This window comes from Dasypus novemcinctus, chromosome 5 (genome assembly GCF_030445035.2).
Source record: "Dasypus novemcinctus isolate mDasNov1 chromosome 5, mDasNov1.1.hap2, whole genome shotgun sequence".
NCBI classification, from domain to species: Eukaryota; Metazoa; Chordata; class Mammalia; order Cingulata; family Dasypodidae; genus Dasypus; species Dasypus novemcinctus.
Window position 1 is genome coordinate 168,183,345 of NC_080677.1, and position 17,173 is coordinate 168,200,517.

The 17,173-nt window shown below is 46.7% G+C and overlaps 1 long non-coding RNA gene across 1 annotated transcript; it reads right to left on the reverse strand.

The window, feature by feature from the left end:
- Positions 1-5,026: 5,026 nt before the first annotated feature.
- On the reverse strand, positions 5,027-15,620 carry LOC101421463 (uncharacterized). The gene is made up of 3 exons (XR_187940.5): positions 15,453-15,620; positions 10,509-10,634; positions 5,027-7,351 (listed from the first exon to the last, which is right to left on the reverse strand). It is a non-coding gene; the product is annotated as an uncharacterized lncRNA (long non-coding RNA).
- Positions 15,621-17,173: the final 1,553 nt, after the last annotated feature.

A 17,173-nucleotide genomic window follows, 5' to 3' on the forward strand; every position in this document is an offset into this window, starting at 1 on the left:
CACAGGTGCAAATAGCCTGGATGCAAAGCAAACTGGGGTAAATGATATAATGGAGTTGCGGACAGAACACTATGTGCTTTCCAACAAATGGTGCTCGACAACTCGATAGCCACATACAACAGATTGAAATTGGATCACTATTGTCATATACAGAAATCAACTTAAAACAGATCAGAAACCTAAAGGTAAGTGACAAAAAATACATGAAAAGATGCTCCACAGCATTAGCCATGGGGGAAATGCAAATCAAAACCCCAGTGAGATGCCACTTTGCATCCACTAGGATGGCTGTTATTAAAAAGACAGACAATAACAAGTGTTGGGGAGGCCTTGCTGGTGGGGGCATGAAGTGGTACAACGTCCATGGAAAACAGATTTGGTTCTTCAAAATGTTAAAGGCAAAGTTATCATGGAATCCAGCAATTCTGCTCCTAGGTACATATACAAGGGACATGAAAACATATCCACACAAAACCTCCAAAACCTATCATGCAGTATTATTCATAATTGCCCAATAGAGGAAACAACCCAAATGTCCATCAGCTGATGAATGGATAAACAAATATGGTGTCCCCTACAAGAGGATATTTTCCAGCCATAAAATGAAATGAAGGACTTTTTGGGCTACAATATGGATTAACCTTGAAAACATCATGCTAAGTGAAAGAAGCCAGACACAAAAGGCCACATATTGTTTGATTCCATTTGCATGAAGTGTCCAGAATTGGCAATTCCCTAGAGACAGAAGTTAAACTGGTGGTGGTCAGGAGATGGGGTGGGGGATGGGAAATGACCCCTGGGGATCTGGGCTTCTCTTTGGGGCAGTGAAAATGTTCTGGAATTAGATACTGGTGCTGACTGCGCAATTTTGACTGTACTGAAAACTGCTGAATTGAATACTTTAAAAGGGTGAACTTTATCATATGTGAATTAGATCTCAATTTTTGAATTAATTAATTGTTGAAATACTGGAAGAAAACAAAAGAGATAAAAAAACAAATTAAATGTTATAAAATGAAAAATTTTCATTACCTACAAACCAGAAGCAAAAAAGGGCATAAATAAAATCTGAAATATTTACAACAATTTTGCTGAAATTCAAATTGTTAATTAATAAAACATTCGTACTTGGATCTTTGTTTTGATATTAGCTGTTCTCCTTTTCTTAATTTCCTGTGCAAATGCATTGTCATTACAGGCCCAGGCATATATCGATGCCCCTAAATCCACATATATAAATAACTACCATTTAGGCAGTTTAAAATATTTGCTTACATAACAAATACAATCTTAAAATATAAAGTTATAAATGTCACAGTATAAAATTCAATTTGTTCACATGTAATGTGCAGGTTCTCTTGTCTACTCGGACTGTACGAGGCTTTATAGAAGAGTATTTATCTCCTAGAATCGTTTAGTGCTTTATGTTTTGCAGAGTGTCTCCACCACCCCCTGCAGTCCCCACCACAACCCTGCGGTGGGCAGGGCCAGCGCCAACATTCCCATTTCACAGATGAGGAAACTCTCAGGGCGGCTAAGCGTGTTTGCCCCACGCCACACAGTTAAGTGGCAGACGTGGACCAGAGCGCGGCTGCAGGTGAGCCGCCCAGCTCCTAGCCAGGCCCCTCCTCCCCCCTGCACGTCCCACTTGGTCCTGGGCCATCTCCAGGCTGGTCAGGAGTGCAGAGGGCAACACGTGGCAACGTCAGCCTTCCAACCCTGAGAGCAGAAGCCCACAGCCTCCAGCCAGTGGACGGATGCCCAGGAACGCTGAGCTCAGGGCAGCCCTGCTTCACAACCATGAAAAAGCATGGCAGTAAAATACCTTCAGGAAGATATACAATTAGGGAGGAAAATTATGCCAACACAATGACAGTGCATTGGGAGACAGTGTGACATTTTCATTTTAATTTATTAAATGATTCAGATGAATTCCGTAAGTATCTTAAAGTTTCTATAATGTTTATTTTTAAATCCCCATATATGGATAATTAGTTGAATTTTATACTTTTCATCCACATGGTTTAACTTCATGTAAAATCAGTCAATTTAAAAAGAAACTACTTCTCAAATGGGTTCCATGCTGTATATCATTAAACTTCTTATTGGATAATATTGAAGGATAACAGAAAAGCAGATTGGCCAAATGTTTTGTGTTCTGATGGCTTTTTAGAGGAAGAGAGACAAAAGTGACCTTTCCCAGCTGGGGAGCGCTTTAGGGGGTGACAGAGCTGATGGCAGCATCAGCAAGAGAACGTGAGTCTGCAGCTGGACGCCTCAGCCCCAGTCGCCATGCTGTCCTGACGTCCCTGGTGGCCAAGCAGCTGATGTGGCCCTGCCTGCTCTTAGGGTGAGAGGAGTCTGGAGGGCAGTGAGTGGAAGAGTTGTGGTGGGCGAAACCTTGACCTTCTCCTGCAGGCAGCTGGTGGAGAGCAACAGGGAAAAATGGAGAATGAGCAGTGAAAACGAATGCTAATGACCTGCTAGAATATTGTGGTAGTCTAGCAGAAACTTCTTGCAACAGATGATTCTCAGAGTCTTGAAAATTAATAATGTAAAGAGCACTACAAAGTTATGATAAAACTTACAGAAAATTATATATAAAGTATGGTCTAAATTAGGCAATTATGTATATATATATAGAAAGACTGAAAAGAGGTATACCAAAATATACCAAAATTTTAAGAGTGATTTTCTTGGAAAATGGCATTGGTGGTGAATTTTATTCTTTTCTTGATATTCTCTGAATTTTAATTATTTTATTGATAAAATTCCATCCGTAGTGTCCCAGAATTTCTAAAAAGAATTCACTAGTAGGCCAGTTCTAGAACAACTGAAGTGCCCCTTCAATCTAACTGCAAGCCCAGCTTACTCTGCCTGAGAGATTTTGCATCATCTTCATCCAAGACTGAGAACCATGGGGGGAAATCAGTTAACTATGTTTGTGGCCAGCCGAGCTGTCCAGAAACTCAGAGAAGCAGGTCACCAAGCAGGCTGGACCTGAGAATGGAGCAGCACCTCTTTCTGAAGACGTCTGGGAACTGCTAAACTCTGAATCAGAGGTAAGTGGTGGGGTGCGTGAGCTGCTCCTGCGCTAGCGAGTGTTTTCCAAGTTCTGAACTAGGAGTGGAATTTCTGTGACGCCTGGCACAACGGTCAGGTCTCAGAGTCAGCCCAGGACATTCGGAACTTGGTTTAATAAAACAAGTAGCAGTGCGGGGAAGGAGCCTACAGAGCTGTTCCTGTGGATTCAAACAGGGTCGTGCTCTACAAGACGTGATGCAGCTGCTGGGAGGAAGGCCTCCCTGATGCCAGGGCGGGTGGGTTTGGGCCGTGCAAGGAGAATGTGCGAGCTGGGCTATCGTAACGAGCAGGGAGCCAGAGACAGGGACGGCGAAGCCTCTGGTTTCTGTCCCTCCTTCCCCTGGCTGTCACAGAATCCCATAAAATTCCACAGCTTGGGTGGTGCACCCTCCCTGATAACATTTCTGAGGAACACTGGTGCTTTGGGATTTTCCAGACTTCTAAGCACATTTTTTCTTACGTTTTCCAGGGCTGCTGGAGACAGCTCCTTGGCAGTCCTGTTTCTGCTGAACGTGTTCCCTGCCCCTCTTGGTTCCTCTAAAATAAATATGCCCTGACTCTATCTGCCTCTTCCTTCCGGGAAGTGTCTGGAGCCACCAAGTCCAGGGTTGAATTCCAGGCCAGGTTGTTTTGCACGAAACAGAGATTGTCAGTTGTACGTTCCCACTCTACCAAGCGGGCCGTTCAGAGGGGGCAGGGAAGATTCAGGGGCCTCCCACCTCTTGGTGGTCTGAGTCAACGAGGCTGCGATGGGAACGTCCACTGACATCTCAGACCCCAGGCCCCGAAGCCTCCTGGTAATCATGGGAGCCCTGGGCCTCAGCTCCAGCCTAGAGCATTCTCTTCCCATGGGCAAACAGGGAAACTTCAGCCATACAGGATCCTTCGTCACACCTTGCGCACAAAACAAGAAATAAACCCACCCCATACCATTTCTCCCAAAAGCTGTTGTGATCCCCAAACTTGTGTTTAACTGTTAGAAAATGTTTGCTTATCTACACTCTATTAGTTTTATGAATTGGGAGGTCAGCCCATTATGGGAAGATTTTCTTCAGAGGAGCCTCTAAGGGAAACACCACCAACAGGCGCTGCCCCCTCAGGCATCTTCAGTTTAACCATCAGAGAGGCTGAAAACAGAGACCCCTGTCCACCCACACTTGATCCTCATATGGGAAGTGACATCGTAAGCCCTCTGAAGATGCTGAAACCAAGCACATATTTGAGGTGAAAGGAAGTGAACTGAAATGAATTGAGATGAAATGAAGAGGTTTTCATCTTTCCAGCCCAATATGGAAAACCAGTTTCTCCAAGCAGTCCCAGCATCTCTTAGTCAACTTTCAATTGTTCCTGAAGAAATGTTTTGGGGAAATGACATCGTTACTCCTCATTGAAAAATGAGAAAATAGTAACTGCTTCAAGTATATAATCCCTCTCAAATAAGTTCATGAAACCTTAGGCTTTTCAGCTGTGATTCTCCAAGCACAGGGATACTGCTCAGCGGCTCTCCTGTAGCTGTGGAAGAATTGCTTGTTTGCATCTCCACAGTTAGCTTAGTCTACAACAGCTGTACTCAGAAACTATACCGGATTGGAATTGAAAAGTTGGCTTTACCCTGACAGACTGTCCAATATGTTAGCCACGTTAGTCCCTGCCTCCTACAGAGCTTGAATACAGAAATCAAAATTTCATGTTTATTTCCACTTAGAGCTAAATATTTTACCTCACTCTATCATGGGCTAGTAAGTTTTCCTGTTTGTATGAAAATGGTTTTGTCCCTGGAATGGGCATATCCTAGAGAATCAACACTTGCATTTTCTTAAGCAACCCAAGGCCTTCATATTCTCAGTGTCAAGGTAGCACTGGTATATATTATACCTAATAAATGTTTCATAATAGCCCTTAAGACATAATAGCTAGACAGTTGCCAAAAGCAAGTGGTATGTTTGTTGTCTTAAAAATAATTTATTTCAGTAAAAATTACAAGAAATTAAACAAGCAATGAACTGACAATATATGTTGTAAGTAGCCATCATGTATCTTAAAATGTGGGGAAAAAACACATATATGAAACATTGAAATACGGAAATTTTCTAAAATTTAATTGGGTATTTAGCTCATGAATGAGAATGCTTCTACTTATTGCATCATTGCTGCACTAAGCTTATTCCAGTTTTTATTTATTTTTATTGTGGAAAAATACTCATAACAAAATTTACCGTTTATCTACGTTAAAGTTAACTATTCAGTGGCTTTAGCACCTTCACAAGGCTGAGCAGCTTTTGCCACTGCCTGGTTCCAGAACATTCCCTGACAGTCACTGCCCCCTCCTGCAGAGCCCCTGGCGACCTCCAACCTGTGGCTCCACCTGCTCGTGACACTTCCTGCCAGTGGCTCGTGCAGTGTGTACCTCTGTGTCTGGCTCCTTTCACTGTGCATTCTTCTTATTCTAGTTTTAACAGTGAGCTTGATGTCACTTTTGCCCTCTCATTAAAGTTCTAGGTTGATTTCCTCTGGAAATCAGAGTCTCTCCCTGATTTCTGATATTAAAAGCAGGATTTAATTTTGTCTTTTCTTTGACAGGACTTCAAATCACATCAGAGCCAAGAAGACAGGTTTTGTTTGGGATTTGGGAGTTGGGAGTGTATGATGCACAGTCCCACCTGCAGCACCACAAGGGCTTTGGGCTTGAACCTGGCCAGCTGGAATGCTTACCAGCTGCAGCACGTGAACCATAAGTGGCTTCTCAGCCCATGACAAAACCCCCAGAGCAAGGTGGTTCCAGGATAAATCAAGATGTGTTTCCTTCACTGTCTGTTCTGCCTTCCTCAGCTGAGCCTCCCCTGGCGTGGCTGTAAGAAGGTGGCTACAAGCCACCTCCCCTGCACAGGAGGGACCACCGCTCGTGCACCAGCCCTTACTAGAACAGAGACTTTTCCCTGCGAGCGTTGCAGCAGACGTCCTTGTGGCCCATTCCTGTACATGGTGGACCTGCCGGGCTAGCGTTCCTGGACCCATGAGGGCCGGGGGTGCAGCACTCAGTGGAGCTTGTGAGGGGCAGGGCCAGCTTCTATGGACACTGGTGCTCGCACCGGCTGCTTTTCCACCTCTTCTGAATGAATTCATTAAAAGGGGTGGTTGGGACTGAGCCCTCAAGACTCATGCGTCCATGGCCTGGTGCTGGTCTGCAGCTCCCAGGACCCCCTCGTTGGTGGGAAGAGGCTAACTGCTAAGGCAGAGCAGCGTGTGGCGGGGGAGCCATCGAGCCAAGGGGTGTTCTGAAAAGGCCCCGACTTCCTTTCCTTGACGCTGAAGCTCTTCATTCCTGGGCTGTTTACTCACAGGCCAGGGTTACCCTAACAGGCTCCACCAGTCGATCAGCAACTGCACCTATTTCTTTCCCCCACAGAATTGAATGTTTTTTCAGGGACTAGACAGAATCCACTAGTTGGTGTCATGAGCTGGAGCCTTAATTGAGCCAATAAATCCAGAGGCCCATCAATTATGGTGGCAGCTACAGAGGGGGGAGAGCTAGATCACTCTCAATTCAAAGGAGAAAAAGCCTCACCCAGAATGGGAGTTGTTCTCCTCCCCATCCTGTGGGAAGAGGAAAACCTGACATTTGAGGCATCATTCAGCCCAGAGAATAACGAGGCGTAAATCCTGCTGACAGTTTAGAAGATTGCCTCCGGAAACAGCACCAGCGACCAAGACATCCTCCCGCGGTTAGTGGTCAAAGGACTCTGCTCTACGGCCTGGGAAGGGCTTGCACAGTTGGTTTTTGTTCTTAGGGAGGACAGTTTGCAGAAACTGGAGGAGGTGCTGGTGGATTGTCACAGCTCGGCCAGCTCTTTTTGCAGAGCAGCAAGTTCAGGGAGAAAAGGAATACTTTAAGTATTTCTCCCCTATAGAGACTTGCACGTTGCCTGCAGGTGGTTGAGCTGACCTCGCTCCACACTGGAGGATGGACTGCTACTTGCAGTTGATGGAGAGTTTATCAGCAAACTTCAGCTTGCAGACGGTCATGGGAAAGAACCTCCTTCCTGCCTCCTCAGCTACCTGTTGGTCTCGGATGTTAGCAGTGGCTTGGAATGAAAGTAACAAAAGCGTGCAGACTGTCCTTTGGAAACGGAGCTCCTGTCACCTCTTCGGGTGCCCCTCATGCCTCTTTATCACTCAGTTTTAAACCTCACATATTTCCAGGCCAGATGAGAATAGCTCTTAAGAACCACAGAGTCTTCAGGGAGGAATGCAAACTTTTCTTTTGATCCTAAAATAGAGAAGCAAAGAAAGGGGAAAATTCCTCTAGCTATTCAGAGACCAACTGAACACAAATAGAGAAGCAATTTGGTTGCTGGAAGAATTGTTGCCAAAAAGAAATTGTTAATTTCTTCAATTAAACTACCCCCAGACATCCACCATATCCTAATGGTTCCTTTAAAATAGTTACCAAAAAACTGTACAGGGAAGCACATGTGGCTCAAGAGATTGGGCTTCTGCCTACCACATGGGAGGTCCTGGGTTCAGTTCCCAGTGCTTCCTAGAGGAGACAAGCTAGGGCAACAGGATGATGCAACAAAGAGACACAAAGAGGAAAGACAATGAGAGACACAACAAACCAGGTCGCTGAGGTGGCTCAAGTGATTGAACCTCTCTCTCCCACATGGGAGGTCCCAGGTTTGGTTCCTGGTACCTCCTAAAGAGAAGATGAGCAGACACAGAAAGCACATAGCAAATGGACACAGAGAATAGACAGTGACTGCAAACAACAAGGGGGTGGGGCAAGGATAAATATGTAAAATAAATCTTAAAAAAAACAAAACTATACAATGATCCCACTATTACTGCTATGCTCAAAATATTTTCTGAACTGTGCCCTCAGAGCCATTCATGCAGAAAAAAAATCAGTCTTGTTGTTTTACACCTGTATTTCATTTAAGGAATCAAATAGAATTGCATACTAGTCTTGTTTCTGAATGACATTTTTTCCAAAAGATACTTTGAAGGGCCAATATTTGACCCATAAAGAGCATTCACTTAGCATAGACTTTAAGGGTTTTTTTCAAGTGAGAGTCCTAGGAAGAAAGGAAATGGAGATGCTACATTCAATTGTGAATATATATGGTCTTCCACATTTGTTTAGAAAAAATTAACATCAGCGCTATGTTATGAAGTCATTTCATTATATTAAAAGGTTAATTGTTATTAAAATTTCTCTCACATAGCTACCCACATTGGGAAACAAACCAAAATCAAATGCTGACATGTTGACAACATTGGTATAATCCTTCTAATACTAGCACTTTTCCAGCTTGCCTGTGAACTTCTTCACATTAACAAGATACTCCCAAATGCTGGATAAAATAGGGTAGAGGTGGCTGGGCCTGGGCAAGAAGCCAATGGGAGCAGCTCCAAGGGTCGCCTGTTCCGCCTCTCCATAGTCCACAGTTTGGAGTTGGTGGGAGCTGTGGGCTGGACGTCAGGCTGGGAATCAGGATGGTAAGTGCGGACGGCCGGACCTCTCAGCGCCAGCGTCCTCCTCTGCAGCGGAAGGCACAGCTGCGCCCCTCCCTGGCCCCGTGAGGCCTCTGGCTCCTCTCCCGGCACATTTGCTTCCAGGAGAGCTTGGCTATGTTCTAAGTCTCCACATAAAGCCGACTTTCCGAATGGAGCTGCCTTCTGGGAGACGTGTTTGCCTTTCTTGCCTATACTGCGTAAGCTGAGTTAGAAAGTCAAGAGCTAACAAATTCAAAAAGAGAGTTTTAAGCCTTGCTTAATATAATCTGTTTTTCCTCCTAGAAGTTCCCTCTCAACCAGCACAGACAGCTCCTTCTTTGCTTTGTGTTGTGCTTTGTGTGACATGTCCTTTCAATCAGTGTAGTTTGGAGCATGGAGGTGCAGTCAGATGTCTAGAGATGAACCCCCAGCCAGTCTCATTCACCACAGAGAAGTAGCCTCACCCACTATTGGTGCCTGGCCAGCTGGACACCAAGGAAACCAGGTAACACCAAGGAAACCAGGTAACACCAAGGCACTGCAACACCAAAACCATTTGCGTTACTTTACCATAGGGACACTATATTAGCCAGCCAAAGGGGTACTTGTGCAAAATACCAGAAATCTGCTGGCCTTCAGAAAGGGTATTTATTTGGGGTAGAAGCTTTCAGTTGCCAGGCCATAAAGCATAACTTACTTCCCTCACCAAAGTCTATTTTCATGTATTGGAGTTAAATGGCTGCCGACATCTGCGAGGGTTTAGGCTTTCTGGGTTCCCTCTTCCCGGGGCTTGCCTTTCTCCAGGCTCAGCTCCTGTTTTCTCCATAAGGTCAGCTTAGACTCTCAGATGAATGACTTGTTTCTCTTCCCAGGGCCTTTTCTCTTTCCTCATGACCAAGATCCTCTGTGTGCTTACTTCCTGGGGCTCCAGCTCAAAACTCCAACTAACTCTTCTGCCATGTCATTTTCTCTGTGAGTCCCCACCCACCAAGGGGGTGGGGGTGAAATGCCCTACTGATGTGGCCCAATCAAAGCCTTAATCATTATTTAATCAAGTAAACCTCTGAATCCAATAAAGTCTAATATGCCCAGAGGAAAAGACCAGTTTAGAAATATAATCGAATATTTCTTTGTGGAATTCATCAATAATATCAAACTGTTACAGACATGGAATGTGTCACAAAAGGAAAGCCAGACCTGATCTTTCTTGGGAAAAGGAATGACACAGTTTCCATCCATTCTAAACCTATGGTGTGCATAGTGGTCAGGATATTGATCTGGCAGCTTACAGAGAGAGCCAAAATCTCTGTGGCTTTCAATAGCCAGTAGTTATTCCTCTCACACATGGACATCTGGAAAGGAGGAAGCTCTGGTGTGGGGGCTCCATGACCACTGAGCACAGCTTCCCTCTGGGCTGCCATCTTCAAGCACAGCTTTCCTCTTGGCTCACAGTGTCTGCTTTGTAGCTTGCAGTGGAGAAAGTGGAGCAGAAGGAGGTCTTGCCCTTTCCCTTTAAGGAAAAGCCAGGTGGTACCAGCCCAGAAAGTGTTCATGTGCAAACCACTGGCCTGAATTGGTCACTCAGCCTCTGAGCAACAGGGACAGATGGGGTCTCAGGCAATGTCAAGACTACATGCTGGGAGACAACCAGTGGGCATTGCACAGTGGGGTGCATGCATTTGGCTCAGGGTTGGTTGGGGATGGCCTATTCCTGAGTGATCCTGCAGGTGCCAATGATGCCGCAGCACGCTGTGGCGCCCTGCAGAGAAAAGTGGTTGGTGCCCTCGCTTTCGTGCATTTCGTACTTGAAGTGGGCGTCAAACAGGAAGTCGCCTTGTTCTAGGTGCATGTCCTAGGCCAGCAGCTGCATATCCAGGCAGCCCTGCCCTTTCAGAAGTTCTCTCTGCAGACCCTAAGCAGAGCTTGCTTACCTTCTGCCTTGCAAGTGCCAGGCATTCCTGGATGGTCCCCTGTGCGGTCCATTTTAATTTCTCGTCACAGTAGTTCACAGTAAAAGGATTTCATTACGGAATCACCCAAGTCACAAGCACTTCAGTCTGGAAAATCAATATTGAAAATTAAGTCAATCTGGGTAACAGGAGCAGAATGCCATACCAAATGCACCCTGAAGTGCAGCACTCGTGCTGAAGGAACTGCAGTCTTGTTCAGTTTTATTCAGACCCCTTTATCTTTTAAAGCTTTGGCACCAACAGCCCCAGACCGTGCTGGAGCCGCAGATGCCACGCGAGGCCCCTGGAGGCCGTGGGGCCCTCACAGCCGGGGCGCAGCTCCTGCCTGCTTTCCCCAGCCCTTTCCTTCCATATGCTCCTCAAGGCTTCTCTGGCCCTGAGTTTGGAGTGAAGAAAGAGTCATTTCTGAGGCCTGGGGCTGCTCAAACGATTGTCCTCTGTGATGGTTTTGAGCTTGTCGAAAGCAGGCTGAGGGGGGACAGAGGCCACGCAGAGCTCCTGCTTCCAGGGGAGAGGAAAAGTGGTGCCTCTGCGACCTCTGTAACAAAAGTTTAAAGCACACACACAACAAAACAAACAGGCCGGAGGAAATCTAAGTACAGAGGTGAGAGGCTCAGGGCATGCGGGCTGAGGGAGAGGAGAAAGCCCTGAGGGTGTCCTGAGGCCCAGGGAGCACCTTAGATGAGGCTGGCCCCCACAGTGGCCCTACGGTGACCTCCAACCGCCACCCCATTGTCTGCACGTCCATCTCCCAAGCACACCCAGGTCCTCAGCAGCCTGGGGCTCCCTGCACGTGGGAGGTCAAAGTGCTTTTCAGGGCCGTGGGTGCAGTTGGGGGAGCTGAGAAGGAGTTCCTGCTCATCTCCCCTGTCCAGTGAGTCTCCCTGGGGTGGGTGGAGTGTGTGCACACACCCGTGTGTCTGCGTGTGTGTGCGTGTGCAACGGCCTTGGGGGAGCACAGCTGCTCCTCGCTGCCTCCTCGGACTTCTCAGCCCTTCCTGCCCTCCCCCTCGTCTTTCCTCCCCCATCCTCCTCTCCTCCAGACCCCCTTGTTCAGTTGATGGTGGGTCCTTCGTTTCCAGGAGCACCCGACATGTGGGTCCTGGGCGTGGGAAGGAGGCAGAGGGGGACACCTGCCCAGAGGAACTGGAGGTGGTGCCTGCGAGATGGCGCGCCTTTTCCTACTCGCCGAGAGCATTAGCCAAAGGGTGCTGATGCAAAATACTAGAAATCGGTTGGCTTTTATAAAGGGTATTTACTTGGGGTAGGAGCTTACAGATACCAGGCCATAAGCACAAGTTAATTCCTTCACCAAAATCTATTTCCACGTGTTGGAGCAAGATGGCTGCCGACATCCACGAGGGTTCAGGCTTCCTGGGTTCCTCCCTTCCAGGGTCTTGCCTCTTGCTGGGTTCAGGGTCCCTCTCTTCCCAGGGCTCCAGCTTCAGCACCAAACTTCAACATCAAAACTCCAACATTAAAAACCCTTAACTCTGTCCTTTGCCATGCCTTATAACCTGTGAGTCCCCACCCACCAATCATGTTGCTACTATGTTACTGCTGCTACTGTTGCTCCAAGGGGTGGGGAACTCAACTCCCTACTGGCACAAGAGGTTTACCTGATTACTTAATCAAGTAAACCTATGAATCTGATATAATCTCATATGCCCAGAGGAAAAGATCAGTTTACAAACATAATTCAATATTCCTTTTTGGTATTCATCAATAATATCAAACTGCTACACTGAGTAATAATTCCAGGAGCTGCTCCTTCATGCTGTTCAATGAAAAGAGTATCAGTACCCTTACTACTACCACCACCCCTATTACGGTGACTCCTGTCACTACTATCACTGTTACTCTTGTTACTACTGTTACTCCTGTCAGTACTACATTACTGCTGCTACTGTTACTCCTCTACTACCATTTCTACTGGTTCTGTTACTATTATTGCTACTGTTACTACTATTACTATTGTTCCTGTCACCACTACTACTATCACTGCTATTGTTATTGTTGTTATTACTGTTACTACTACTGTTACTCCTGTCATTATATTACTGCTGCTGTTGCTCCAGTCTCTATGACTATCATTACTACTGCTACTGCTACTGTTATTTTATTATTGCTATTGTTACTGTTGTTATCATTACTCCTGTCTCTACTACCATTACTACTGGTAGTGGTACTGTTACAGCCACTATTGTTATTCCTGTCACTACTACCATTGTTACGGTTGTTGCTGTTACTACTTCTACTGTTATTTCCTCACTACTACATTATCACTGCTACTGTTATTACGGTCACTAAGACTACTGTTATTATAGCTACTGTGTTGCTATTACTACTACTACTGTCACTCCTGTCTCTACTATCATTACTACTGTTACTACTGTTACTCATGTCACTACTACTGTTAATTTATTACTACTGTTACAGCTACTATTGTTGCTCATGTTGCTACTATGTTACTGCTGCTACTGTTGCTCCTTTCATTATGACTACCATTACTAATGCTACTGTTAGTTTTGAATACTGTTGTTACTACTACTGTTACTACTACTGCTGTTACTTCTCCTCATACTCTACTGTTCCTATTCTCCTGTTACTCTTGTTACTCCTGCCACCAATATAGCTACTACTGTTACTCCTGTCATTACCATTACTACTCCTACTCTTACTATTACTATCCCGTTACTTCTACACACACACATACGCATATGCATAGTTATTGCTACTGACTACCATCCTTATAATTTACTTTTTTTTTTTAGGTATTGGGCCAGGGATTGAACCTGGAACCTCATTTGTGGGAAGCCAGCACTCAACCACTGAGTCACATTGGCTCCCCTGAGTTGTTTTTTTCTATTTTTTTGCTAGTTGTCTGTTTTGTTTTTTTTTATTTTAGGAGGCACTGGGAACCAAACCCGGACCTCCCATGTGGGAAGCAACACTCAACTGCTTGAGCCACATCCGCTCCCCATAATTTACTTTTCTGTTCCATTCACTGTGCTAAGCACGTGACTCATTTAATCCACACAAACCCCTGTAAGGTAGGTGCTGCTCTTTCTCCTGTTATCCTTAGGAGGACACTGATGTTTGAAGAACTTAAGAAATCAGCACCTCATGCTGATGAAGGACAGCGCTGGGTGGAGGAACTTGCGGAGGCTTTCCGATGCCCTGGTACAGAGCAGTCAGTGGGGTGGACGTCTTCCTACAGCTATGATGCGTGCAGCTGCTTTGCAGTGGTCAGTGTCCAGGATGGCCAAGTGGGGTGGACTTATTACTACAGGTACAATGTGTGCGGCTGCTTTGCAGTGGTCAGTGTCCAGGATGGCCAAGTGGGGGTGGGCTTCTTCCTACAGGTAAGACATGTGAAGCTGGTTTGCAGTGGCCAGTGTCAAGGACGGCCAATCCTTCGCCTCCTTCCTGTCCTCCACTGGCATCCACCACCCTGACCCTTGCTTACTTCTGCAGCCTTCGCTCCTGACCACTTAGCCTTGGCTGCTGTGTGCTGGCTCAAGTTTGGCTGGTACTTTTCACGGGAACCCACTCACTGGAGGATGTGCTGCACTGTTTGCTTCGCACGTGTGTTTTGGGTGGTCTTTGGGCAGACTGTCAGCCTCTAGGTCAGTCAATGAGCTCAGCAGTTCCTGCTCTGGAGGCCCCTGAGCCTGCAGCGGGAGGGGGACATGCCTGGTGTGACATGCTCTGTGAGGAGAAAGCAAACGGCTGCTATGGCAGCTCCCAGGAGTGCTCGTCCAGGCTGGGATGCTGTGGTGGCTTAAGCCTAGACGTACAGGATGCATCCCTGTGGGCCAGAAGAGGAAGCCACACCCGTGAGCAGAGCTCCAGGCTGAGCAACCAGCACCAAGGGCTTGGCTGGTGCAGGGACCGAGCGGTGCAGGTGAGGCGGGAGGGAGGCCAAACAAGGTGGGCAAGGCTGGGTCTGAGCAGGAAAGCTGCATTTTGGAAAGGTCACCATGTTAATTTCTTTTGCATCTTTCTGCATGCCATCAGACATCTCTGAATACACATTTGAAGACACGAGTTTAATGCAGATAGATTTCCAAAGGAAGATTAGATGTGTATTATTTTTTCAGCTCTAGGTGGAAAAGAGGACAGAATGCTGCATCCACACTGATGGAAGGATCCTCTCCTAGGTCAGGAAAGGCCTGGGAAGGCCCCAGGACCTCTGCCCTGGGACCCAGGCTGTCCTGGTGAAGGAAAGTTGCAGCCTGAAAGCACTGGGTGATCAATCACCTGGGCTCCCAGAGGTGGGGAGGCAGCTCCAGCCTGGGGTGGGTGGGCCTTACTGACACTGTGTGGCACAGCCCTTGCTCCTTGTCTGCTGCTTGCACCCCACAAGCCCCTGCACCCTCCTCGGATCCCCAGCCTGGCCAGCTGTGACGTTTCCCACCACCTCCCACCGCTCTCCAATCCCCCAGTCTCCCTGGACTGGAAGAAGTGCTCTGGCCCCGCTCTCCCAGGACACGCTGCACACTGTGCATCCTGAGCCGGAGGAAAAAGAGAGCACAGCCAGGTTTTACAAAATATTCACGACTTGCTCACCTCTTGGTTCCAGGGTTCTCTGCAAAAAGGTCACTTCCTCAGAGAAGCTGCCTGAGCAGTTCTCAAAATGACCATGCAGAGCCCTGCCTACAAGTATGCATACCCACGTACCACACACATGCACACATGCGCACGCATGCACACACCCAGGCACACATGCGTGCATCCATACGCATGCACACACATGCGCACGCACACATGCACACACATGCACGCACATACCCAGGCATGCACATGTGCACACACATGTACACACAAGGACACTTCATCCTTGATCCTGCCTTCTTTTTCTCCGCAGCACTGATCACCGCTGAAATTGCCCTGCGTGCTCACCTGTCCACGTGTTTTTTGTCGGTCTCCTTGCTTGCTGAAATGTAAAAGTTGTGACGGCTGGAATTCCACCTCCTAGAACCATGTCTGGGAACAAAAAGGGCCACTCAAGAAGTGTTGTTTGAATTGGTTAACTGAAGCCAGTGAAGTGTGTGTTGACCAACAGTCCCTCTGGCCTGGGGCCGCTCCTCTCCTCCCCTCCCACTTCTAGGGCTCCACCCACAGGTTTCTTGCTGAGTCCCCCATCCTCTACTTCTGAATCTCTGCTGCTTTACCAGACTCGCTTTTTTGATACGGGAGGAGAGCTGTGCCCTGGCACAGACTGTCTCTTGGTGACAGCCTGCATGTAACAGGGACACTCACAGAACGTCTCACAGATGTTCCTTCCTCCCTCGGGGTCTGAGGAGGGGGGCTGCCTGCAGGGTGCACCCCCTGGCCAGGAGGGGCTGTTGGCCCTGCTGCTGACCTCCAACCCAGGCCAGGGCACATCCCCTGGCCAGGAGGGGCTGTCGGCCCTGCTGCTGACTTCCAGCCCAGCCCAGGGTGCACCCCCTGGCCAGGAGGGGCCGTCGGCCCTGCCGCTGACCTCAGCCCAGCCCTCTGTCAACTGCCCTCTCTCCTGTGTCCCAGCAAGACCCTGGAAGGCAGAGCAGGGTTAGAAGGGTCAGTGCTGGACGAGGGCTATGAAAGGAGATCAAAGGCACAGTTCTCAAGTGGGGGAGGTGGCTTTGTAAACGTGCCCTGGACTCGCCTACCACCAGTCCTGCTAACTCACAATGAAAACACAGCAAGGCCTTATCTTCGCGTGATATTGGAACAGAAGAGACGCCCCTGTGAGGAAAGAATGCCAACAGGGCACCTGAGCAGGGGCGTTTGTTCAAGGATATGAGCATCTGGACATGAGGTCGCGGTGAATGCTCAGCATCAAGGTCTGAAAAATCATCAAGGACACAGGCTTTTGTCAGGTTTATGGGAACCACTGAAAATTTTATTTTTATTTTCTGCGAATATCTTATTTTGTGAAATGTTTTGGGCCAGAATTGACTAAATAATCTGTTCAGATTCTTACCATGTACTTGAAAAAAATATTTTATTTAATAGTTGCATTTTAAAAAATGTTCTACAGTAACTTGAGACACTTGGACATGTCATCCACAACATTCCTTTCTTTTCATAATAAACTTCTAATCATCAACAACAATATTTACCAGGCCCTCTCTGTGCAGAATGCTATGCTGAGCAGTTTTGCCTTGAAAAGCAGCTACTCATGTGTATGTAAATCACAATTTGTCCTAGAAATTCCCTTTACACTGGGTTTCTCTTGGTTTGTGTTTCAAAAACATTTTCTTGAGGTTCAGTTTATCACATGCTTTATGAATACTGGATAGTCCACAAAGCTTTATCATATCTCTATTTCATTTCAATGGTTTTTTAAAAAATAATGCAATAAAGACCACATTAAGAATTATCTGAATTGTTAACACCATTTAAAAAGTTATATCCTTAAATTCAAGTAAATATTAAGTAATCACACTCATAGAAATTCAAAATATAAAGTCTCCTATTATGTCTTTGAAATATCAACATAAATGAAAATATTTTTGTCTCAACATCTTTTATCACTGGAACTTATTCAGATATAGCAATAACTTTCACATTTCTTCTTAACTAATGGTAGCTTAGCCATAGCTTCCATGTCTAGGCAAAACAAAATACTCATCTTG